General features: G+C 45.4%; 1 protein-coding gene across 2 annotated transcripts in view; it reads left to right on the forward strand.

The window, feature by feature from the left end:
• Positions 1–25,459, forward strand: part of SEPTIN9 (septin 9) — an 844,294-nt gene that overhangs the window by 268,632 nt on the left and 550,203 nt on the right. The gene's annotated exons all lie outside the window — the stretch shown is intronic.

The raw sequence follows: 25,459 nt of genomic DNA on the forward strand, positions 1-25,459 counted from the left end.
TTCGGCGCGCTGACATTTAACAGCACCGTCCGAGGGCTTCTGAGCATCGCCTTGTGCACCTGCACTCATCATTTTACAAATAAAGAACTGCACTACCACTCACCCACAGGTCGCACTAGCCTTATTAAATGTCGATTATGTTTCAAACTTTTTTGCTATAAGCCCACCCAAGCAAAATATTTTGAATTCTGGGCCCCCCTCCAGAATTATATGGCAAAGAATGGGGGAGTGGGAGGAGCCGAGTTGAGATAGGGGCTGTATCTGCGTCTCACAATTCACACGAAATGTGATGCTTATAAATGAGCGGATGCGTTAAATAAACAACTGTAATTGTCACGAAAATACTGTACCTCATTACTGGGAGCTGTGAGTCCCTTGCACAATTGCGCTCCAATGCAACTGCACCTGCTGCACTAATGATACCTGTGGCTTTGAGTTGCAGGCTATCTCCTCTGCCACTTTCTTCCCTTCCCCATCATGCCTGCCCATCACTCCAATCTTGAAACAAGCTCTCTGTGCCATTCACATAAAAATAAATACCACATGGGCTTCTTTGCAGCACAGGTGCCCTCGGCCCTAATTATCGAAAAGGAAAATAAGCTCCCATGTATGAGGTGAGGCGGTGCCTTGGAAGAGGCCGGGCCTCGTGCACAGATGTACCCAAGATGCACTCCTGCCCCCTCACCCCACCAAACTCCAATGGCTTGCTGAGGCTTGTGCCGGTGTCTTGGGTTGTCCTTGGTTATTTTCACACCCCTTAATGGACATCGGCTGTTCAAAGCTCAAAAGACAAGCTGCAAATCCACTCTTTGCAGTGGTTTCCAGTTTTTTTTTACAGGCCACCATGAGATATCAGCTACTCACATGGTGACTCTGTGAAGGGGACCGATACCGTGTGATGCATAGTGGCTCTGTGTGAGTTGGCAGGTCTGGAAGGCCGATGATGAAGCATGACACCAGGTGGTGTGTGAGGCCAGTCCGTCACTTTTTGTGAGATGTCCACACTTAACTCACAACTGTAGTAAGGTCACATCACACTAGGAGCAGCTTCTTGTGGTCAATAGTAGTTATGGAGGCCGCTAGCTCCTAGCACCCCGTGCCTCCTGTTCCCCCCCTCCACACTTTGTGGAGTTCTTCTAGTGATTGCTATTTATGTACAGCTGCCGGCTGTGGGAACACCATTGGGGTACCATTCCTTTAAAATAGGGTGATGTTCTGAGTCACGTATTCTTACGACCGGAACGAGCAGACAGACACTTCTACGTCTGCCTTTTGAACCAATACAGTTCATTCTAAAATGTGAGATAACCTTTCACACTCTCCTTACCCACCTTGCACCATGGATACCGAACTCTCCTTCGGGGATGAGATCCTAGCGGAGATTCTTAACACACCATCTCTCCTAGCAGAAACCATAGTCACCAACACGGTAAAAAACTCAGATGAATGGGAAGCCCTTTCTTCTAAGAAAAAAGAACAGATACGCACTGCACTACATGGTGCGTTTATGACGGAGTACCTCCGGAAAAACACGGCCCCGAGAGGTCTCATCGTCACCAACGAACCACGACTGTTCCTCAACAATAGAGAGTTCAGAATTAACTGGTCGAGCATTGCCTGGAAGTGCACCAAGGACTGGCTCATCCTCATTATAAACACCGCCAGACAGCTGGCAGATGCACTCCTGATTGAGATCCAACAGAGTGAGGGTAGACTCAAGGCAACGGTACAGCTTTCAGCCTTTAAAAAGAAACTGGAGGAGATCAACAAAGATCACTCTGATTATAAAGAATACCTCACACAGTCGAAACTTACTAAACTCCGTAAGGATGTACAAAAATTTAGTAAGGAAACTGTCTACCCGTACGTCACAGACGAACACTATGATAAACCAGCCCCTCAACCAACAGGGAGAAAACAACGGTTTAGACCAACACCCCAGAACTGGACGTTCAGCTCTGGAGAGGAAAGAAGTGACAGTAGCGGCGATGAGGGCCAAGGACCACAATTCTGGAAACCTATGGGCTATCACCATCCGATGATGCAGGGTCCACAACCTCAACCTCCACCCTTCGGGTTTTGGCCACAACCATTTTACCAACCAGGATTTGGTTTTCCACATGGCCAACCGCCTTTTTTGTTCCAGGGCCGTGGCAGAGGGAGAGGACGCCAAAAACGAAGAAATACGAGGGTCCAGTGGGAAGATCAACCAGAGCCACAGCGTGGTGTAGTAACCTGGAGCAGAGGGAGAGGAGAGATGCCCTCGACGAGCAGGGAGTAACCAACATAGTGAATATCAGTAAATACACACTCTCACAAGACGAAACAACCGTCCTTTCTAAAGGGCTGGGATTCGTTCCCACACCCCGAAATGACCCCTTTGCTCTTCACACGGAATTGGCCCAATTCTTCAGGAAAATCAAACTCCGCGATTATTTCGGAGATGCTGAAGATACTACAGACGAGAATGGGAAGAAATCCACAGGGCTAAGGAGGAAATCCACCTTCCAACCCCCGAACCAGAACATTTCATGTAACATACTTGCTTTCGAACAGGCCGTACTAAAAGATATTGAGAAGATTGACTTCCAGAATACTCGTGGGTTTGATAACCTTACGGGAAAGGAGCGCACGGCCCTCGCGAAACTGAGCAATAATAAAAACCTAACAATAAAACCAGCTGACAAAGGGGGCGCCATTGTGGTCATGGATAGTGATATGTACAGAGAAGAATGCTTGAGACTTCTCTCTGACTCAAACAGCTACACCATACACAGGACTGACCCTACTGGTCCTTTGACGACCAAGATTAAGATCATGGTCACAGAAGCACTCGGCAATGATTGGATAACCAAACAAGAGGCAGACTTCCTCGTGAATGAAGAACCAAGAATGCCTAAATTTTACACACTCCCGAAAATCCACAAAAACAGGACGCCTCCTCCTGGGAGACCAATTGTATCCGGGATAGGGTCAGTATTAGAACCACTGTCACAATTCTGTGACTGGTTCCTTCGTCCTATCGTCCAAAAATCTGCATCCTACCTCAGAGATACGAAGGACGTCCTGTGCCTCCTCAGAGACCTCACGGTAGATTCGACCAACGACTGGCTAATAACCATGGACATAGAAGCTCTCTACACGAGCATACCACAGAGGCGCACATTGGAAGTGGTGGAAAACATCATCGTAAATAGGGAGTGGGATTTCTTAACACCACAGCAGTTCGTGATGGAATGTGCGGAACTAGCGTTAATGGAAAACTTCTTCGAATTCGAGAAAGTCATCTACCACCAGATCTCTGGGACTTCAATGGGGAGCACTTTTGCCCCTAGTATGGCTTGTCTGTACGTACAACAGTTTGAAGACGACTTCATATACAACCCACATAATCCATTCCTACAGAACCTCAGACTTTGGAAGCGCTACATAGATGATGTGCTGATAATATGGAATGGATCAGAGGAAGAAGCGATGAACTTTGTCCAGTGGGTAAACAGTAAAGACGTACACCTCAGGTTCACCCACACTATCAGTAAGGACCACGCTATCTTCCTCGACCTGGACATCACTATGGACAATGATGGTTTCTCAACAAAAGTGCACAATAAGCCCACGGATAGGAATAGCCTTCTACTGTACGAAAGCTACCACCCCAAGGCCCTCCGACAGAATCTCCCAGTTGGACAGTTCCTTCGGGTTAGGAGAAATTGCTCAGATACCCCTACCTTTGAGGAACAGGCATCCCACCTTGAAGAAAAACTTGCTGCCCGCCATTACCCCCAAAAAATGATACGCAAGGCCAGGAAACGAGCTAGGAACAACCCTAGAGAAGCACTTTTGGAGGATGTAACAAAGGAGAACACCAAAAGAACAGTATGTGTTACAACATTTACCCCTGCCTCTAATGCCGTACAAAAAATAATTAAGAAAAGATGGAATATTCTTAATAGTGCAGGAAAGCAGTGGGATCCTCCTCTTTTTGCCTTCAAACGGAACAAAAATCTGCGAGATCAACTCGTTCATGCCACTATGCCAACCGCAGAGGGCACGGAACAACAGAGGCTTTGGGATCAACCACGAGTAGTGGGACACTTCACGTGCGGGGGTTGTATTTCATGCAAACTCACTTCTAACACCAAAGAAGTCGACATTGGCACAGATAGACCATGGCAACTCCGCAAGTTTAGCAACTGCAATACTGAGAATGTGGTTTACCTACTAAAATGCCCCTGCCAACTCCAGTACGTTGGCATGACAACCAGAAAGGTCAGGGTACGTATCAATGAACATTGCAGCACCATAAGATGCAAGAAAACAAACACTAAGCTCACACGCCATTTCTTGGAGAAGAACCACAAAGACACTGATCTGCGATGGACAGTCCTAGAGGTCATGAATAAAACCAAGGCTGATCTCTCAAGAGCTCTCCACATCAGAGAACAACGCTGGGTGTTCCGCCTGCGGTCCCACGAAAAGGGACTTAACGACGATATACCATGGCTCCATCTGACTAGATGACCTCTCCACCTACCTACGAACACCTGGGCATCCCTTCCATCATGTGGCAGTTGCCCTAACACACCATTAACACCTCCTGTCCCTCTACCTGCCCACCCTTTGGTTTTTGTTACCTTCATCGCAGGGATCTCCAGCAAATGATCATAGTGACAGGAGTACTTGGGCAACACACTGTACTTCTCATACATTTTTTGAGTGAGACCCTGGCCTTGTCTGGAGCTGACTGACCCTCCATTTACACTGGGATACTTTCCATTATATACAGAGAGCAACGCAGAGGGCATGGTGTTTACTTTTTCTGTTGCCGTCAGCAACCGCCACACCCCCTCACGAACCCTCTTAATCAACGCACTAATCGAACGCTGCATGAATGACCTCTCACCTACTATCAGGGTCTTAGCGGCATACGGCGATAATATCTCCCCTTTCATGCCCCTTCCGACTTGGGACGCGCACACGTGCCTCTGAACTTTCACAACACAAACCCAACCCCCCCCCCCCCCCCCCGGGGAACTGCCGCACAGCCGTGATCACTCCAGGCTGTTTCCTATTTTTCCATTAAGCACGCTATTTAAACTCGCCTTGCGGTCTCACTCCCAAATTCGGGCGGACGAGGAGCAACACCGTAGGCTGAACACGGGACACCCTGCCTCAGATAGTAAGAGTATGAATGGTGGTTTCGCGCTGTTTTAACCCCTTTGTGGGTTTATTGTGGAATGATTGTGGTTCCATCCTGATTCCAGGTTTTGCAAGGGTCCACGTTCTGGGCATTTTCAGTTTGTTGACTATTACTATATCCTTCTTCTCTCCCTGTAGACTGAACAGGAGTGTCTCCTCCTTTATCCCCCCATGTGGCAAGTAGTCTTTCTTACTAGGGTAAGCCTCATGAGAGCACTTTTGACTCTCAAACATGTTTGTGTACTCACGTAGAGTGGCACATGTCACGTGATTAGTCACTCACTTTAAGATAATTACGCATGCGTTTATCTTGATGCTTATGTTTTCACCTTTGACCTTTCTTCTACAGTTGTGTATACAGATACATTTGTTTGTTTTGATTTTTTTCTATAGGCTTTACAGTTGGAAGCCATCTAGGTAGTGGAGTGTGGCCTTCGCCACACCTGCGCAGTGGTATTCTCTTGCCACGAGTTGGTAAGAACGGAGCCCTCTTCTTGTAAACCTAGGTCCTGATGAATGCCCTGGACCCGCTCGGGCCAAGAAGGCAGAAACATGTCGTCCTAACACTAGACGGCTAGGGGACACCTAAAATACCCCACCTGCCGCTATTTGTTTTTAGCATCATATAGTTACTGATCACATTAAAAATATTTTTTAGTAACTATAATGATTTTTAACGTCACGTTCTACCCCATGGGCCCCCACTCTTTAGTTTAGAAGTGCATCCCTGTCTCCAGGTGTATGCCCGCCCTCCATCAAACGAAGGTTTTGGAGGGCGAGGACTGGCCGATGATGAAGCATGACACCAGGTGGTGTGTGAGGCCAGTCCGTCACTTTTTGTGAGATGTCCACACTTAACTCACAACTGTAGTAAGGTCACATCACACTAGGAGCAGCTTCTTGTGGTCAATAGTAGTTATGGAGGCCGCTAGCTCCTAGCACCCCGTGCCTCCTGTTCCCCCCCTCCACACTTTGTGGAGTTCTTCTAGTGATTGCTAGGTCTGGAAGGTACACATCTCAAGTCGCTGACATTTAGGATTCCCCAAATGCTCCTATTACCCATCATCTGACACAAATTTTATCCGGCAATTAGCTCTGGGTCCACCCACTAGAGTCTGGCAAAAATGCTTTATTAGTTGGGCTCAATAAGCCACCCCGATGGGATGAAAACGGAATCCTCATTCTTCACGCAAGGGACCTCATTCTCAGTCGCACTTCAGGTGCAGGCATCATACCTATGGGTTTTGAGGTGGAGGTGAGTTTGAAAGATCATGCTTCAATGGAAAAATTTTACTTTTATGCAACCTGTAGAGCCCGTCGCTCTGAGTTCATCCGTTACCACTCCAAAATGAACTCCAGTGACTAAACTCCCCCCCCCACGCCTTTAACCTGTGTCACATATTGTGACGTGTTTACCAAAGCACTTTTCCTTGAGCTCCAAAGCAACTGTTTCAAAGTCGGAGCCTACATCTTTTGCTTAGCTTGTCCTCTACCCCAGACGTTTCCTGCACCTGGGCTACCTGACAAAAGATGGTCCCCTGGCACGTGCAGTCCTCTCTGTGAGCTTGATGCAGCAAGTGAAATTATTGCATAGTATTAAAAGGCTTAGGTATGGCCTCACACCCTAAATACTTTGCAATTTATAACTCTATAATCAGATAATGTCCTTCAGTCCCCAGACATATCAAACATTTTAGATTGCATGTCTGGGGCAAACGTGATGGCTGTAAAGGTGGTGATTCCCCCATGCAATGGCATAAAAGTAGTCCAGACCAGACTCTATGATATGTTTGGATGACTCCATCCTCTCAACAGCTGTTTGATGCAATGCCTCGGCCTACACATCTGGCAAATGACCCATTCCTTTTCCACCAGTGGCACAAGAACTACTTTGATCTCCCCAAATTAACGGCAGCCTTTACGGGTCTATAGTTGGAGACCTCTATGCAGAAGTTTTGTTGGCCATTGCATCCCATCTCCATGACTCACTCTCTAGTGGAAACTCTTTTGGCCTTCCACAGACAGTGAGAGCCAGTGACCAGATGAATCATGGGGTAGAAAGAGCCGCCCACCAACACCTTATATTTTTTGCAACACTGACATCAAGAGTAGCTATTAAAGCTGGTCTCTTCCCTTTGTTATCTGCCGCTATCTTGACAGCCTCTGCAGAAGGTAGAACAGTTGTCGATAACTGTTTCTCATGCACTAATCGTCCTAAGTTCTACCTGTTTTAAAAACTCCAAACACAGGAATATAAGAAGTACAATCCTCTGGGGGGTGATTGGCGCTACCACAGGATCTGGTGAGGTGCCCAGAGCTCTTGTATCCTTCTAGTCTGGCAGTCCCATCCACCTCATCACCAACATCTCTAGGAACAGCCATATCAATGCATGGACCTTACATCAGCTTCGGTGACAAAAACTCTGCAATGGGCAATGGCCTACAAGAAATCAACATCTGGCATCAGGGCACCGTCACGTTTACACAAGGCACCCCAGAGATCACTGTGACCCTGCGGCTTCCACATCAGACGCTGCTCCTCATTCCAAAGCTGGAGGTCAGACAAGCTCTCCATTAGCCCTTTGTTGCCTTGTTATGCACCATAGGACTTGGATGCACCAGTAATTGCACCTAATGAGACAGATATTGTCATACTAATTACGCCTTTACTAGGTAGCGTTTGTGCCACTAACAATGGCCGCATCAGGCAAGGCTTATTCCAGGAATAACACCCCTATCAGATTGTGAAGCCAATGATCACAGCCTCGTCATTTAATTATTGAACCAGAAATCATGCCAAAGTCCAGTAGATATATGTATTGGTAATCAGAGCTGTATATGTGCATGCCTTTCTGGCTAGACGTCCAGGAGGATATGAAATATTTATTGTACCAGTATTCACACACGAAGAGACAGCTCTTGTGTCAGTGATCATGTACTCTGAGACAAATAACTCTGCCAACAACCATCCTCCGAAAATTCTCTAGCAAAGGACCATGCTGAGACCACATATGTTTTTCTAAGAACTGCAAACAGCAAAGTCTTTTTTTGTCTATGTATGTATACAAATTTATTACCTTTTCCCTCAGCACGCAAGGCTTCGGCTGGAGCCCACTTTATCCTCCTAAATATGGTTCGAAGCAACCAACTGGTCTCCTTCCCGAACAGTAAGGAGAAACACCAGTGGTGGTGGATACGTTTCCCTAAGATATTATTGCGTTGGCTGCGTTCTCGGTAGACTTGTTTGCCTCTGGCCGGGTCATCAGTCAGCACATATTGGTTGGCTGGCGCTCAGCATCATCTTTCTGTCGCTGTGGAAAGAAAGCAATGTCTTTACCAGCAGTCTGGGCCTGGGCTGCCAAGATGCTTAAGATACCTGAGCTGCTACGAATGTCTGCTCTGGACGGTCTTTTGGGAGGAATTACTGCCCAGCGACAGAAGGCGATGGAAATCGCTTCCTAATACTGGAGGTGGAAGGAATACGCTGACTGAGTCCCAGCATAGTTTTAAAAAATATGGTCTGCAGAATTCTTGTGCATGCCTTTTCTCCCCATCCATGGTTACCCTTTCTTCAGTATCCTTGCCGTAAGTTAGTCATCTTCACAAATCACAAAATCACAATGTTTAAAAACAAAATGGGTTATGCTGGACTGTCACAAGGGCAAGCATGGCACAGTCTTCCATGCAGGGGGCCATGCTCATATGTGGCTGGTTTATAGGTGCTGGACAGCTGAGGAGTAAGACAGGGAGGTTAGCTTCTGGTGAGGTCACTTCAAGAAGGACCACAACTGAATCCTCTTGTAATCTGAGTCTGTAAGTGGCCACAGCGGCATCGAGACGATGCCTGACAGCTTCTTGCAGAAAGGGAAGGCCAACACCAAGCTCTTAGCTCCCCTTCCCGCTGCCCCCTAGCCATCTTCCCAGGTGCCTTGCTGAAGAGTACAACTCTCGTGGTGCTTTGTAGAAATTAATCTATATTCTATATTGTCACTAGAACAGGATGGCTGAGGTGACTTGAGCAGTGTGGTGAAGTAGTATGGGTGGTTAGAGCACAATCAGGGAGAAAAGAAAGGGTGCGAGCAGAGGGAGGAGTGAGTGATGAGGGAGGAGGGGGAAAAAGGTGACAAATCACCCCTTATTATGGCCTGTAGTCTGGGAAAGTCAGACACCTGCTCCAACATTCACTACTTGCACTGGCCATAAATATATTGTTTTCCTGCCGTCAATTATTTAAGTCCTTAACTCAGGCTCAAACTCTTTGTGAGGTTCCGGTAAGCATCCTATTGTCTAAACATATAGAACATTCTAGAAAACCCTTCATTGGCCCATGGCCTCTCTCAGCATCTACAAGTGTGTTTTATACAAATATGGAGGGAAAGCTTTGTCACAGCCTGAGGCATTTCTTGAGAATGAGTTCCACACTCAAGGCTGCATCAGGGGGCTAAGGTTGCATGGTTCCCACTTTTAACAGTAAAAAAAGAAACAAAATTTGAATTCGAGTAAGATTTTTTTTTAGAAAGATCATAACGAAATCGTGCTGCAGGTCCCATTCACAGTTTTTAGTTTTGTTTACACAAGATGGGCCGACCTTAAATATGCTTTATTATTCTCCCACAGTCAAGAACTGGGAAACTCTTATAAAGAAGTCAAACGGGTCCACAGACAGAGTGGGGGGATACAGAAGGGTCATTAGATGAGTGTCTTTTCTGTTGCACCCTCATTGATTTTTGGGGTAAAAAAGACACAGACCCCTCACCCCCAGTAAGTGACATGCTTCACCACAGGGGTTTGGTTCTCCTGGAAAACAAAAGTTGCAAATTGGGTTCTCCACAATCTCTTTTTTCGATTTTGGGCAGTTTGGACCCTATTTTCTTATATTCTCTGTCATATGCGTCAACATGTTTCTGCCTGTTTTGAATTCCGTGGAGGTTAGGGACATTGGTTAGGACCAAGTGACTACTGTCACCCTCTCTATATCACAATGCACCCCTGGAAACATAAGTTAATGTGAAAGAAATGGGGAAAGGGAGAAGAGGGCCTGTTCCCCAGGGTAACCAGGACACTAAAGGTTGATGTACTTGTAGTATAAATTGATGTAGAAAATACGAGGTATAATGTGAGAGATACCACTGAGGACAAGCCGACACATATTAGGATGTCACATGGCGGTGAGTTCACGCACTTTGGACCCTTCATTCTTTGTTCCCAACATGCATTAGCACACGTATGCATTATATTCTCTAAAAGTATATAAAGACACATAATACACTTCACAAATAGAGAATCAGTAGTTAATCGATAACATGAGGGTGATAGAGGCGTGTCTGTAATTGGCAGTAATGTCAACGAGCCTTAATGACTACAGTCAATGCAAGTAATGTAATCTTAAAGTCTAAAATCCTGAAGTACTTCCCCCCAGTCTGTTGGTATCTCCCTGAAGTGGCTGTGCAGAAAATGACCTTATGTAATATTCAAAGCAAGTTACGCCCAAGGGAGGACAGACTGGAACCAGATGGTACGGTGCGGAGGAGCCCAGTTGTTGGTGACACATAGTGAGGTCATAAGAAATTTAGGCTTTGTCGAGTGGTTAAAATAAGGCCACCATGAGACCTCTTACTAATTTAACAGTTTGTATGTTATGTTAAGTCAAATGTCTATGTGTCCGAACAGCGAAAGTAAGTTTGTGAACACTGCCTGTGTAGTGACTGCACCAGTGTGAGATGTTATGCTATGCATATCATTATTGAATCCCATCTAAGTGGCACCTGATATCATCGCGTGGAGGAGCACACCTGAAGATGGCGTCATCCTAAGAATTGAAAATACATGGGTGTCGGATATTAGGGGAGAATAGTAGGTGGAACTAAATATAGGGTCGGTATAGCCTGCCTGTAATAGTTAGTATGCTTGGTCTGTGTAAATACAGTAATACACACCAGACCTGGAACCCTCAACGTATCATTCAAATTTGATTTTGTAGAGTCTCATTGTTTTACAGTATTTATTTCTGTGGACAGGTGGAAAATGCACTTTTGTTTGAACTTCGACAGATTTGCTGTTGTTACATCTGATTATTCTTTGATGGAATCTTTTTGATAACAGTCCATCTGAAGTCAGTTTTATTGTGTCCCAAACTCCTAATGTAACAAGTTTGGAAGTAAGTTTCCTACATCTATAACTGCTTCTCTGTTTAAGGCTATGGAGCTTAACTTCACGTGTGGTCAACCCTATGTATTTTAGATTGCACAGGCATGTAACTAAGTAAATAACGTTTTGATTATTGGAATTGGTATGTTGTGTTTATATCGTAGATGTTTGCAAGCCTAGGCCTAGAGCTGTTGTATGCACTGCCACTTTGCAAATGCTGCATGTCCCACATGCGAAATGGCCTTGCATCGGTGTAGGTTCCATAGGACACCATGAGTGCTGTGTTGGGTTTCCTTTTGTGGTTTCTTGTATGTTGCCATATCCCTAATACGGCTTCCTGGTTTGAATGTGAACAGTGGTTTATTATGATAATTTGCTTTAGAATTCAAAATCTGCCAATATCTGCTGATGGTTTTATTCAAGTGATTAGATAGGATGGAAGTGGAACACTTGGTTCCACATGTAAAGTCTGTAATTCTGCTGTTTATTATGGTCCTCTAAGAGAGCCATCATAGGAGAAGAGAGCCATCATAGGAGAAGAGAGCCATCATAGGAGAGGAGAGCCATCATAGGAGAAGAGAGCCCTCATAGAAGAGGAGAGCCATCATAGGAGAATATAGAACAATCCCCTTGTATTCTAAAAAAATTCCTACTGGTAGGTTTTCTTCTTTTAAGGCCTATGAGTGATGGCTGTGAAAACACAGCGAAGAATTCTTATCAGTGAGTTTGGAAAAACAATGCAAACTCCCTTAAGCCTTCTGTGGCCAAAAGAAGTAGGTCAGAAATGAAGAAATGGAAATTGTTTCCAATCTACAGTCATATTAAAATGTAGAAGAAGATCTAGGGTTTCATCAAGTGTACGAAGCGGTTTGATTCTTTTGCTGACCCTGACATAATCAGTAGAATTTTGTGTGTGTGTAGATATATATATATTCACTGAAAAAACCATAGGTTTCACACATGTTATAGTTAGCGGAAATTTTACTGATAAAAAACCAATGAAATTCCCCCGTTATAGTTAGTGCAGGCAACTATAACTCACGCGACCGCAATCTTCTGCTGATGACATATGTGTCTTTATGAAAAAAAAATATTTGTAATATATGTATAGCTAAAAATGTATGGAAGAAGACATGGGCAAATAAGTGTCTAAATACAGTATTAGCATCAGCAGAGGATTGCGGTCGCGTGAGTTATAGTTGCCTGCACTAACTATAACGGGGGAATTTCATTGGTTTTTTATCAGTAAAATTTCCGCTAACTATAACATGTGTGAAACCTATGGTTTTTTCAGTGAATTTGCAAGGTTTTTTAAATGCTAATTCCTAACAGGTTTGATTCTTTTGCTGACCCTGACATAATCAGTAGAATTTACCTGTGCAGGTGGAGAAAATATGCTATATCTGGATCAATCCCATCTAAATTATCAAAGGCCACAGCTCATTCCTAGTAACACTACCACAGGCTGATGAGAGGTCCAAGTAGATGCTACCTGACCTAACAACAGGGAATTTGTTCACAATTAAATATAGATTAGGAGATAGTGGGAGCGGCATGTAGCACCACGGATCTTTCTTGTCATGCTTATTAAAAATAGGGTTACTAACAGAATGCGGTCAAGATGGAGGAATCCCTGATTTTACTACAGCGTTTCATTTAAAGACATAGGAGCCCATATGTTAGAGTCCAGTTTAAACAGAAGGGAGGAAACCCCGTCAGTCCCTGGGGCTTTGCTAGTACTAAGCCAGTTAATCGCTTTCTTAATTTCCGCTAATTGGAAAATTAGATTTGAAACCCAAGCTCAATTAAGGCCTCTGCTCCCTCCACCACAGAGATTGATGAACCATAATTCCCTCTGAAACGAGCCACCCACTTATCAGGGGCAATATAATTATGCATAGGTGGAGAGTCATTACCAGAAAAGACTGGGTGGTTCACTATTTCCCAAACTTTGACACTAGAATTAAGAGAGTAAGCATCTGTAAGTTCAGCCCAAGCCTCTTACCTCAAAGAGTCTTTTCTATTTTGAATGGCAGCTTTATAATTCCACCTCAATTTGGCCTCTGTGTGAGGAGGTCTTGGATTGATTTTAACACTCAGTACCAGGTCATACGAGCTCTTGAGCAGGCACGGCCAAACCAGCTGAACTGTTTTGAAGCTGCCCTAAAATCCTGCCAAGTTAACATGATATTCACATACTTATAAATATTTATAAAAGAGGCCACCACAACCTTGTTTGAAAAGCCCACTGAAAGACATACTTCAAAGTCCCTAGGACAGGATTTGATCAACAATTTTGAAAAAGAACCTAGACAGACCATCTTCCAATTAATCTTGCGCCCTTCAGCAGTGGTCACAACATTGATGCCCTTCAGGAGCTCAAAATGAGTCAAAACCTTCACGTGATCCCACAAAATAGAAACATTGATCGAATTATGGTTGCTCCAGGCTAGAGTTTTAATTATATATTTGGTTATACGTGGAAGTAGGGGAGCTGACAAAAATACGTAATCAATAGTCATAGCAGCCCCTCAAGACTCAAAAACAGGCATGACCTATCCGCTCCAGCCAAAAACTAAATTATGACCACACATCATTTTGTTCAACCTCTCTCCATGTGGGCTATGCTCGAAATTCCTTGAATAATCAGATTCCACAACAATGCCTGAATCTCCCTTGAGATAATTTGCATCACACACGTAAGTTGAAGTCACCTAGGAGCAACAACGGAATAAATATATTAATAACCTTGAATTTGTAAAGCACACAGCTACCTCCGAAGTGGTTTCCCAGCGCTGGGGGCCCCCAGGAATATTAAGCGAGCTATTGCCCAGAGTCACATGGAGCTGGGCTGAGCTGCCACTGGCGCCAGGGATTGAACCGTGAACCCCATGGTGCGGAGTCAGGCACCCTGGCCGCTGCGCCACACCTCTTCCACAGAATTAGAAACCCATTTCAGTCATTCTAAAAAAACCCAACGGGCTACAAGCTGAACTGAAACCTCAAGGGTTGCATTGGGGCTATCAAATTCAATAGAAGAAGACTATTACTTTAAGAGAACACCAAGGTAACCCCCAACGAGTATGCAGAGCCTGTATCACAGGGAATAACCTCACATCCCAAATTATGTGACAACAGGGTAGCAAGAACACCCGTTGTCCTTTCTGAATTTTTTGGGATGGCAGGGAAGAAAAAGTAGCTAAAGTCACCAGTACAAGGAGAGTTGGCTATATCCCAAGTTTCTTGGCAACAAAATACTACTACAACTTTAAATGAACTTTACATAAAAGGGGTCATTCAGTTTATCAACTAACCCTACTATATTCCAATTTAGCATCTCAACACACTTAATAAGACCTTCTGGGCCCTGAAAGACATGCCTGACCTGAACATGAGTGCCATGCAGACTGAAAATCTTAAAGGGCAAAGCAAGTCAATCAACCTTGTCCAAGAGGCTCAGAGCTTAAAACCTGTTGGAAATTGGCAAAAGAAAGCTACTCCAACACATGCGAGTCTGTGGGTGTAGAAAAGGCACTTTACAGAGGAATAGAGGAAAGTCAGAGGATGGGCCTTAATGCTCGAATCACCATGGGAGGCCTGGGCAGGCTGAAGAATCAGCTTGCTGGTTAACTCCAGAAGGTCTAATTTGACCACCACATTTTTCCAACCTCAGCCAACCCAGCCAACTCTCCTGACCATTATAATGTGCCAAAATCGAAATGACCCATCACCAATGCGACCACTACACTGAGATACTACCTTATTTATGAGCCGCTGTACACTTTCAGATGACCCGTCTCTCAACGGTGGAACATTGGTAAGAACCAGCACATAGGGAGAAGCATTGGGGGAAGGTCAGAAATAGGCTGACAAAACTTCACGCATTTGCCACTCTATTTGAGTGGGCTATATCCTATCCCCACCCACAATGGGGTCAGAAGCCCCAGCAGGAACTAGGGGAAGGGAAAGGGGTGTGATACCAGACCGCGGGGGACACAAGAAAGTTCCCGGTGGATGTAATGTTCGGAAAACTCCCTCAGCCGATATGGAACTTCCCTAGCACTCCAAAGAAAAAGGGAGAGATGAGCTTCAAAACCACCCACCTGGCTTGTTTCCTGCTGTTCACTGAGTTGAGAATTAGAGGGAGGGCAGCAATGATGGGGAGGTGGGAAGGGGGGAGCACTTGCTGCTCTGGAAACCAGGCTCAGAGGTTTAAGCTCAATGGCTGACTAAAGGACCATCACTCAAAGTTTTGACAAGCTCTTCCATCTTGCAGAACACCTGCAACCGCAACCAATTATGCAATCGCTGAGCACTTCCTGAAGCAATATCACTACTGGAGCAAACACACCAAAAACCCTCAATGATAGCCCTCACATCCCGCATTGTTCCCCTTTCAGCTACTGACCCGATGTCACCCTGTAAACAGGGCCTGGCGGGATTTCTTTTTTTCAGCTTACATTCTGGAGTGTCCAGCCCTGCCAAGTGCCACGCATCACGCGTTAGACTAACTAATTTCAGTGTGGTGATCCGCATCCCCGCAGTGTAATGGAAAGTCACGCATGATAGCATGGGCGTAGGAAGTGTGGGGGGACACGGTGGACAAGGGTGGGGGACGAGGGGAAAAAGGAATTTCCCCTCTCCCTTCTGTTATCACAGGGCCATTAGCACGCGAAAGCCCTACCTAATGGCCCTGCACTTGACCTGCCTGGAGTCAGAGGCCCCCCGCCCTCTGCCTTTTGTTATGCTGCAGGAAGGCTCAGCCGTTCTGGGAAGGGCAGAGAACGGAGAAAAAATAAACGCTGTCTCCTTTCCTTCATGGCAAGGACCGTGTCCACGACTCCTGATCTGCCTCTGGCGGCTGCCCTCCTCTCTTTATTCCTCCATCTCTTTCTGTCTCTGTCTTGCTCCTGCTTACGTGTTGATTTCAAGAGGCAGCTCTTAAGGTACTCTCTCTTGCCTCTCCTTTTCTTTATTTGTTCCCCTGTGAAATTGATCCAAAAAAGGCTGGAACACTTTGGCTGTAAATGTCCTCATTTTCTGACCGTTATCTATTGAAAAGAAAAACCTCGGAATGGAGAGAAAAAATAGTTAAATACCTAAATAAAGCAATACAGAGTGGACAGCAGGCAGGCCAGACTGTTATTTACACCCACACACATTAGTGCCACTTTACAGAGTTTGCCAGTGAAAGCGCTACTTTCTTTTTATCTTCTTTCTTTGAACAACATTCTTTTCCCAGGGTGGGTAAGTGCGCCATTCCTAAAGGGACTGCAATACCTGGTTGATGGGTAGAGTGGAAACGTTTAATATGATCGTTTTCAACTTTTTAATTATTTTAGCTTATAAAATGCGGCTCTGTGTTTGGGGATGTGGTCTTTTTTAAGCCAAACTGCATACATTTTTAAAGGATATAAGCAATGGACATTGAAAGGGGTCCCTTCCTGGTCCTGTAGCCATCCATGTCTTGAACTTTTCAGGCAAAATCACTTACTGATTTCTGAATAATGAGTTTAAAACCGTTAAGGTAACCATGTTTTTTTCTGATTACAGTTCACATGCTTTGCTTATTCTTGCATTCCCTATGAGTGTTTGCTTTTTCCAGGGTGGTGTTCATTTTTTTACAGGCAGCATTTTACTGTTGTCTAGTGCATAATTTGAATTTAGTCGCAGCACAATTGAGTTGTGCTGAAGGCAGTGCGAGTTTCTCTCAGTGGGGCAGTATAGTGTTCAGTGTGGGAGAGAATGTGGCACTCTGGCCAGAGCTGCTGAATTTGGAACTGGAGAACCATGTTCAGACCTTCATGACCAGTTCACCATACCACACTCCTGACAGAGCTTATTCCGATGCTACACCTTAGAAGGCCCGATAGACCTTAGAAGCCCAGGTGTCTTAGCACCCGCAGGTGGACCTGTCCACCACAATCCATACTGCAGTTCACTTCCAGTCTTACGGGCAGGCATATGAAGAAGCACATCCTAGATCGACAGTGAATCTGTCACTGAGGTCACAAGACCCTTGAGGCCAGTCTACCTCACCCATTGGTACCTCCATTGGCCTTTTTCCAGCACTAGCAGTGCAACTTGCCAGGGGTTGGCAATGTAGGATTTACATGCACACAAAACGTATGGGGTGATTATAATGGCAGTGGGACCGCCACGTCACCCCGTCGGTGGCGGTCCCACCGCCATTGGTGACTGCATCACAGCCCTCCATATTACAATGGCGGGTGGTTACCTGGCGGTCGGAAAGACCAACCACCACGCACCCGACGGGCTTCTTGAGCCCGCTGGTGTGGTGGAGAGGCTTGTGGTTCCTACAATGCTGCTGGTGCCTACCATGCACCGCAGCAGGGATTACGATGTCCCTTACCCGCCAGCTTATCAATGGCGGTTCACCTCCACTAAGAAGGGGGACCCCTGAAATAGGATAGGGGCAGGTAAAACAGGGGAACTAAGAATTACCAAAAAGAAAGGAGAATACCTGCCACAGATTGATAAAAGAACAAGGCCCTAAACAGGGTCCAAGCAATTAATACCCACGGCCAATAAGCAAACCAGGACAATGAACAACTAAGTAATGATGCAGATAGATTTATAGATCTTTTAATTATTTTTTATTATATCATTTTTAGGTCTCGCCTGACCCAGCGCATGCGCTGGTCTGGCGAGACTTATTGAGAGGGCTCCAAAAAGTGCTACCAGGACAGCATAGAGCTACAGTGCATGTGCGCGGGCGCGCGCACCGCGTTTTACCGCAATTACTTTCACTTTCGCTGCAGTAAGGCCGCTTTGATGTTGATCACGATCGCGATCACTTTCACTTTCGTGGCCGCAAGGCCGCTTGGCATAGCCAATAGGTCTCGCTTTCGGGACCTTATAAGTATTTAGTTACGCAACTGTTTCATGGCTTATAAGGTCCCAAAGGCGAGACCTATTGGCTATGCCAAGGCTTGTTTATATATGTATATACAATGATGTTTTGCGAGTATTGGTCAACATTAAAAACCAAAAGTGGATATCAAAACATTACAAAATTCCTATACATAAAGTTGCTAACAGTCCCACATAGCTCCTCCAAAACAACACGATCATACTAGCACTCATTCAACAGCGACATCATGCACCACATCATATCAATACACAGAAATAAAAACATATACGTAATTGAATAGCAATTCCACAGTTCAAATTCAATGAATAAAGTTTCAACAGCCCAGTGGGCTCAAAAACGCCAATGAGCACAGTTTAAGCAGCCAAATAGGCTTAAGAACGCCAACGCGCGTTTCGGTGTACTAGCCCCAAGAGGTCATGCCTATCATAGGGGTACCCTAACCCATAGTGCACCCTAGTGTATGTAGGTGTTTTCACTGTATTTTTAAGTGCCTCTTTCAGAATAGCACTGGCTGTTTAGGCAGAGGCCAGGGTCAGTCAGTCAGGTACCACCAGTACCAGTCAGCAAAAAGTTGGGGAGTGCCCAGGGCGGCTTTGCAACACTAGAGAAACACAAACTCAGAATGTAAAACATAACACCATGGTTGGGGGGTTCTCTTCAATAATCAGAATTGATTTCTATCCTAATGAACCCATTTTCCAACATTAGGATAGGGAAAGACTGGGGAAAAATCATAACGTTCTAATCTATACATTGAAGTTTTTATGCAGCTCTTTGATGACGGTTAATAGCTCACTGTTCAATGTTAGGATTTTAACTTATAAACTTCAAATACCAAAAGAATATCTCAGACAAAAGCAGTAACTCACTGACCTTTTGAATTAAAACTTTCACTAGACAAGCCTTCGATCTCTCTCAAAAAAAGAACATTAATCACCAAAGTTATCTTCACATTTTTATTGTTGCCTGAAAATTGCTGGAGACCAGGAATGCAGCAGCAGGTACTTTTCAAACCATAATGCACTTGCAAACACGACGCCCCCACCCTAAGTCAGTGGCCTTTGTTTGCTTTGTGCATTAAGATGCAAGATTCATATATATGTTTTTTTAATCATTTGGTCTCATTACTATATGAATGTAAATAGCAATAAAGCATACATGCAAACTGTGACTACATGCCTGCTTTTCTCAATATTTCACTTCGAAAGTATGCAATTGTATTTGTTTAACGGGCGGTAATTTGTATAGGGTCACTGGAAAGTGCACAAGGTTGTCCCTGTCCCCCCAGAATTTTAGTGTCTCCAACGCCCCTGCATGATAGGCATAGCCCCTGCCTCGGCTGTCAAGCCGTAGCGCTACTATGCTAACTGAAGCTAGCTGGCATGACAGAACGCCGAGGCCTGGAAGACAACGTCTTGCTAATGGGCCTTATTGCGCATGAGTGCCTTTGATCTTTACTGTCTCCCTTCCGTCGTCCCTAAAGGCTGGCAAGTGTGATTCTCCCACCCCCTTCCCGGGGGACTAATGCAGCAGGCTGTGACGTTTCTCCTAGCTCTGTTCTAAATGGCAGCCCGCAGCTTACATGCGCTGGGGTGTCAGAACTAAAACGTGCACCCTTGGAAGCAGCAGGTTAAACATTCGGATTTGGTCTATACAGTTCAACCCTGACAAGACGGCCGCACTCCGGTGAGTTACCTGCAACACCAGTGAGCGACTCGGCATACCATTGCGACTGCATCACAGCGTGGCCCTGAGAGGGTCGCACTGAGAGGAGGCTCCGGGGAGCATGGGGAGCAACAAGGGGGAGCGGAGAGAGCCAGCAGAAGCGGCACCCGCATTGCAATCTGAGGTGACGAAGGGGCGGGCGCACAAGCGAGCTTGCTCTCACGGCTGCACTCCATTCGGAGCTGAGCCCTCCAACACACCCGGAGGACCAACCTCAGATGGCCGGTGGGCCGCACTATTCCCTCACTGCACTAGGCCCCGCACTAGCCGAAGCTGCTAGCGGGGCCGCCCAGGGGACACAACGGCCTGAAAGGCTTTCTGGTGCTAGTGCGCGCTCGCTCTCCCGGGTTGCACAACACTAACAACACCAGAGCCTGGTTGCCCGTTACCTGCTTGAAACACTGACTGAAGCTGAAGTGGGAGGGCGCCCATGCAAGGCATGTATATATTCCCTGCAGTTTCCTAACAGCACCGTACCCCATTGTGTACGTCACTTATTGTCTCTTTGTTTCTGTGCAACTATTATTAGTTTTAAATCCTTCACTTCTTCAAGGTGCTGAGTGTATATTCTGTTCTCTCATAGGGGCGGTCATTGGGAAAGGGGTGTGGAAAACAGTTGCTGTTTGCCCGAACTTTGCACTTCTTGGACTGCCCTGCCTCACATAAAGGGTTTTATTTCGGACCAATAATTCCCAAAAAGATTGATACACTTTTGTTGAATGTTTTTATTTTATTTGCAAACTTTTTATAGCGCTGTGCTGCAAGCTAGAATGCATCTGGGCTCTTTTCAGTCCATTTACGAAACCCTGGGAAATTTGACAAACCATTGGTCTGCAGAGCATTACAGAGCTCCACTAAAATATAAACATGCTGTACTTGTCTGTATTTTCTAAGCACTTCCAATTTGTTTACATTCAATCCTTCTGAGACCACTAGAGGAGTGGGAAGGTGCGCTGCTTCTGTGAAATCAGTTTCTCACGCAGAGCCAGTTACAGATGGAATTTCTCAGCAGCACTGGTGCAGCGGTTTACGGCCTTAGAGTTTTTGGTTGCTCAAATAGGTGTAATTTCCGATTTTTATTTGTTTCTCTCATCGTCATTGCTTGATTTTTGCTCGCTAGAAAGTGTCACTCATAGTCGTTGAATGTCACTCATAATTACACTGACATTATGAAAGTGTCACACATAGAAATCAGAAACCTTGGCAGATATGTGTGTCTGAGTGAGAGCGGAGTCTCAGTGGGTGAGAATGCACATCCACCACAAACAAATGCTCTTAGTGATGGAAGGAGCTTTTCCTCAGTCTCTTTCACGCAACTAGAAAATTGATAGCGATACTTCAAGTGGAAATCGAGAACCTGTATTTCATTCGACACTGCTCTTTTATCCAGAGAGAGCAGAAGCCTTAAAAAGGTCATAATGAATCTTTTTGTTTTCTACAATCACTCCACAACATTGGCAGATGGTGCACGATTCAAAGAAAGCTTTGCCCCGTATTCCCTGGCTCATCAGCGGAGCCCACTGGTAATCGGCGAGAGTGTTTCTGCAGTGGAGGACAAGGCAGGGTTGAGCACTCAGGAGAAGGTGAAATCAACGTTGTCTTATTGAGCTCAGGTTATTAACTCAGTTACCAGCACCAGTTTAACACAACCAGTCACTTTTCCCAAGTCAGGAAACCACGTGGTCCAGTTTCTATTGTTGTCATTAGAACCTGAGCCTCCAGGGACAAAGAAACCTAAAAATGGAGTTGCTTGCTGGGAGATCTGAGAGAGGTGCCTACGGCGACCCGGGAGCGCTCTCTTTGTTTCTATCCCATACGAACAATCATGACTTCTGAAAGCTGCTTTAGAACCATCCTGGTTAAGCGGAAAGGAAGCATTCAGAGAATCAGCTGGAGACTGATGTGAACCAAACTGCAATGGAAGCTTGGTGTAGTAGGAGATGGTTGTGGGGTGGGCCTGCATTCAATTCTACGGGTTAGTACATGAAGCAACAGGTTAAGACACACCCACAATCCTGACTCTCATAAGTATATTGAACATAGCTCCCAGCAGACCGCTGGGGGATGACCCGGGTGATGATTAGATTCTTGGCTAGTACTGGCGTATTTTCTAATTGGTCAATGCCAGAGGAGCAGGTTCCAACAAGCATTTGTAATGCAATAGGTCTTGCATTTGCAAGAGTTTCAGATATTAGCATTGTAAATGACAATGCCTTTTTTATCTGTTTTGATGATTAATACATTAATAAAAGGCATTATCATTTACAATGCCAATAGCTCAAACTCTTGTAAACACGAGACCTATTTCATTTTTTTTTAAAAGCGTCCGCCATTGTCCCAGGCTGCTTGGTAAGTGAAAGCGCGGATGGCACGCTGAATGTTGCAGGAAGGCATGTCATGTCTGCAGTAGGCAACACGTATTAAAGAAAATAGTGCTTACAAACTAAATAAGACATACCGTGTAACAACAGAAGTAAAAGGGACATTCTCATCGCTGGTTACAAATGAAGACAAGGCAGTACTAAGGAGGGATTAACAAGCCTATTAACGAATCAGAAGCCAGCATTTACAAAGGACAATGACATAAGCCAATGAAAAATATGGGCGAAGAGTGGGCGGGGCTTCAAGTCCATAATCGAATACAGCATGAGGAAACATGTTCCGGGTGTCTGGCTAGTGCCAGCTGGTTTCTTAAGGGTTAGCCCATTAGTGCTGTAACATTGGAAGCAGATGACCAGTGGGTTGGCAGAGTCTGGTTCTGCACTCCAAGGGAAGTCTGCATGAAAGGAAAGCAGACTGGAGTCAAGAGGGACGCACAACACACCCTAAATCCCTATCCCTGAGTTGGATGAAATCATTGACAGGTATAAAAAAAAAACATTTTTCATTACTTTACCCCCACATTCCTTTAATTGATAATCCTGGGTACCTCTGTAAAGGTACGTTAAAATCCTATCAAGTTTTACACTATGGTACTGCACCAATGTGCTTACAATGCACAACTTGCAACACATTTCCATAAATTCAGGGTACCATGAAGACAGCTTGCAGTGAAAAATCTCAAATAGCGAATATTTAATGTGGGACACTTTTCTTTATGGTGCACATGACAGTTTCTTGTCCCAGCCCGAATCTGTCCATCCCACTGACACCTGGGAACAAAAGACCTAGGCAGCCCCATGACTTTTGTCGAAGTTGGGCAGAAAGACCCGTTTGACGAGCGAATGTCCTTCTCACCCCAGCTGGCCAGAGGCACAGGTTTGTCGGGTAATTTCATGATTTTTCAATGTGCCAGTCAAATTCTTATCACATACCTGGCCTGGGAGTCCATGAGGTGTTGTTTTCAGTTAAGAGACTAATTCCGGGTGGATTACTAACCCGGGTGGACAGAGATCGACTAACCCATGGAGAAAGTAGGGCATTTCTCATGATTGTATATCAGACTATCAAGGACAGAATTATCATCCTATAAAACTCTCCTGGTTAAAATATTTACAACCAACAATGTGACTGTATGTGCATAAGGGTAATTATAGAATTGCTATTCTGAGCTCCACGTCTGCATGCCTTGAAAATATTTATACTAAAGCTACATATATGTGAATTTAGGTATAGCACATCTATATATTGCTATTGTATACTTAACTTCAGAGTATTTTGGTTGTCGGTATTTAGGTCGCAATATTTTTATTGGGCATTGTTTTGTCTGTGATGTTCTGGTAGTGTACCAATTCTCACAGACAAATCTGGCACTTTCGGGAAACCCCTTCCATTCAGGGGAAAATGAGCAGTCTGCCCAGAATAGTCAGTGCAAATATTCCCATTAAAACTGAAACCTGACTGCCACACTAGTAACTCCTAAAGTGCCTGCAGGTGTTGGCCATAAACTCCACATTGCCCGGGCAGACTGTCATCTTAAACCCGGCAGCGGTTGTTGGTGTATCAGCTGCACAGATTTTTTTTTTCTCCCAGATTCTTTCCTGGCATCTGAAGAAGAAGTGACCTCCTGCACCGGCTGGAAACCATAACACATTACCTACGTTTTTCCATTCAGTCGAGTTTTCTAAACTCAGTGGAAAAAATGCAAAAAGCAGAATAGGGAGGCGAAGGGGTAGCAAGAGCGGGATGGGCTTCCAGCAGCACACAGCTGGCAACCGAAGTGCAGCACACATGCTTAAGGCGTCACGCCTGGGAGGCAGAGCTGGTGTTTTCATCTGTCTTTCACCGGAGGGGGTGATTGCCGCTCCTCCAGGCCTGAGGGAGAAAACGAAGCCTCGGCCTCGCGTGGGAGCTCAGCCGCTCACCGTTGCAGCTGCACCCCGAACGACTTCTCCACCTCCCACGCGCCGCTGGGCGGCCTGTTTATTAGGCCGCAAACCCCGGACGGGAGTAGAAGTCAGTGGTTTTATGTCACCGTGATCTGCGTTTGTAATTTACACTCCATAGACGACGTTTAGATCAGAGGTTTGAGATGTTTTTCTGTTAGTTTACAGTGGCAAAAATGCAAACTTCCCTCGTCCATAACAGGCCCAGAAAGAAAATGCACGTGTAATTCCCTCGTAGGTAGAAAACGGGCAGGGTAGGGCAGCAGCAGTGCGCTCAGATGCCCAAATGGTACAGAAGCAGTGCACGCTTCTCGGATTGAGGGTCCCTCTCTCTTTGCTGTACCTGTTACGTATTTGCTGTACCTGTTATGTATGCGTGGAAACAGGCACAGCAGGGCCGGCTACACCGTATACTTACTTCACTGATGTACAGTGACAGGAGTGCAGGTTTCTATCACATACACAAGTATAGTGTAAGAGCAGTGTAGGCACAGGCACACAAGCACACACCTGCACGGCAGTGCAAGTTACTCCAACAAAGAAGACGTACAATGCATCCGCAATGCTCGCAGCCTCCCTCACACGCCCACTCAAGAGCAGTGTACGTTCTTAGCACACACAGAGGAGTGAGGGAAGTACAGTGAGTCCGATGTGCACGCTTAACATGTCTCTACACAAGTGAACAACAGTGCAAGTATCTCACTCACTGAAGGATGCAAAGGTGGTGTGGGCTTCACTCAGACGCACAGACACGCCCAGAGCAGAGAGCAGTAGTTTCTCATTCACACAGGAGGTACAGTGTAAGAGCAGTGCAAGCCTGGCTCTGTGGTCTGGGAGGAGCACACCAAGTGCACCCTCCTAACTAGCGACTTACGGCTGTCTTCTTGAAGGACTGGCAAATACTGGCAGTGGGGGCAGGAGATGATTCTGTTTGTGGGTGGGGTTTTTTTCCTGGTGCTTGCATAGTGAGAGTGGCCTGTTTGCCTCTCCTGTTAAAACAAGCATTTGCAATGCAATAGGTCTCGCATTACTGAAAGTTTGAGCTATTGGCGTTGCTAATAATAATGCAACGCCAATAGCTTAAACTTTTAGTAATGTGAAACCTATTGCATTGCAAAAATAAAAAATTCTATTTCTTTACTTTTTAAGGAATCGCGGCACCCGAGTT

Source organism: Triturus cristatus, chromosome 7, assembly GCF_964204655.1.
Source record: "Triturus cristatus chromosome 7, aTriCri1.1, whole genome shotgun sequence".
NCBI lineage: Eukaryota > Metazoa > Chordata > Amphibia > Caudata > Salamandridae > Triturus > Triturus cristatus.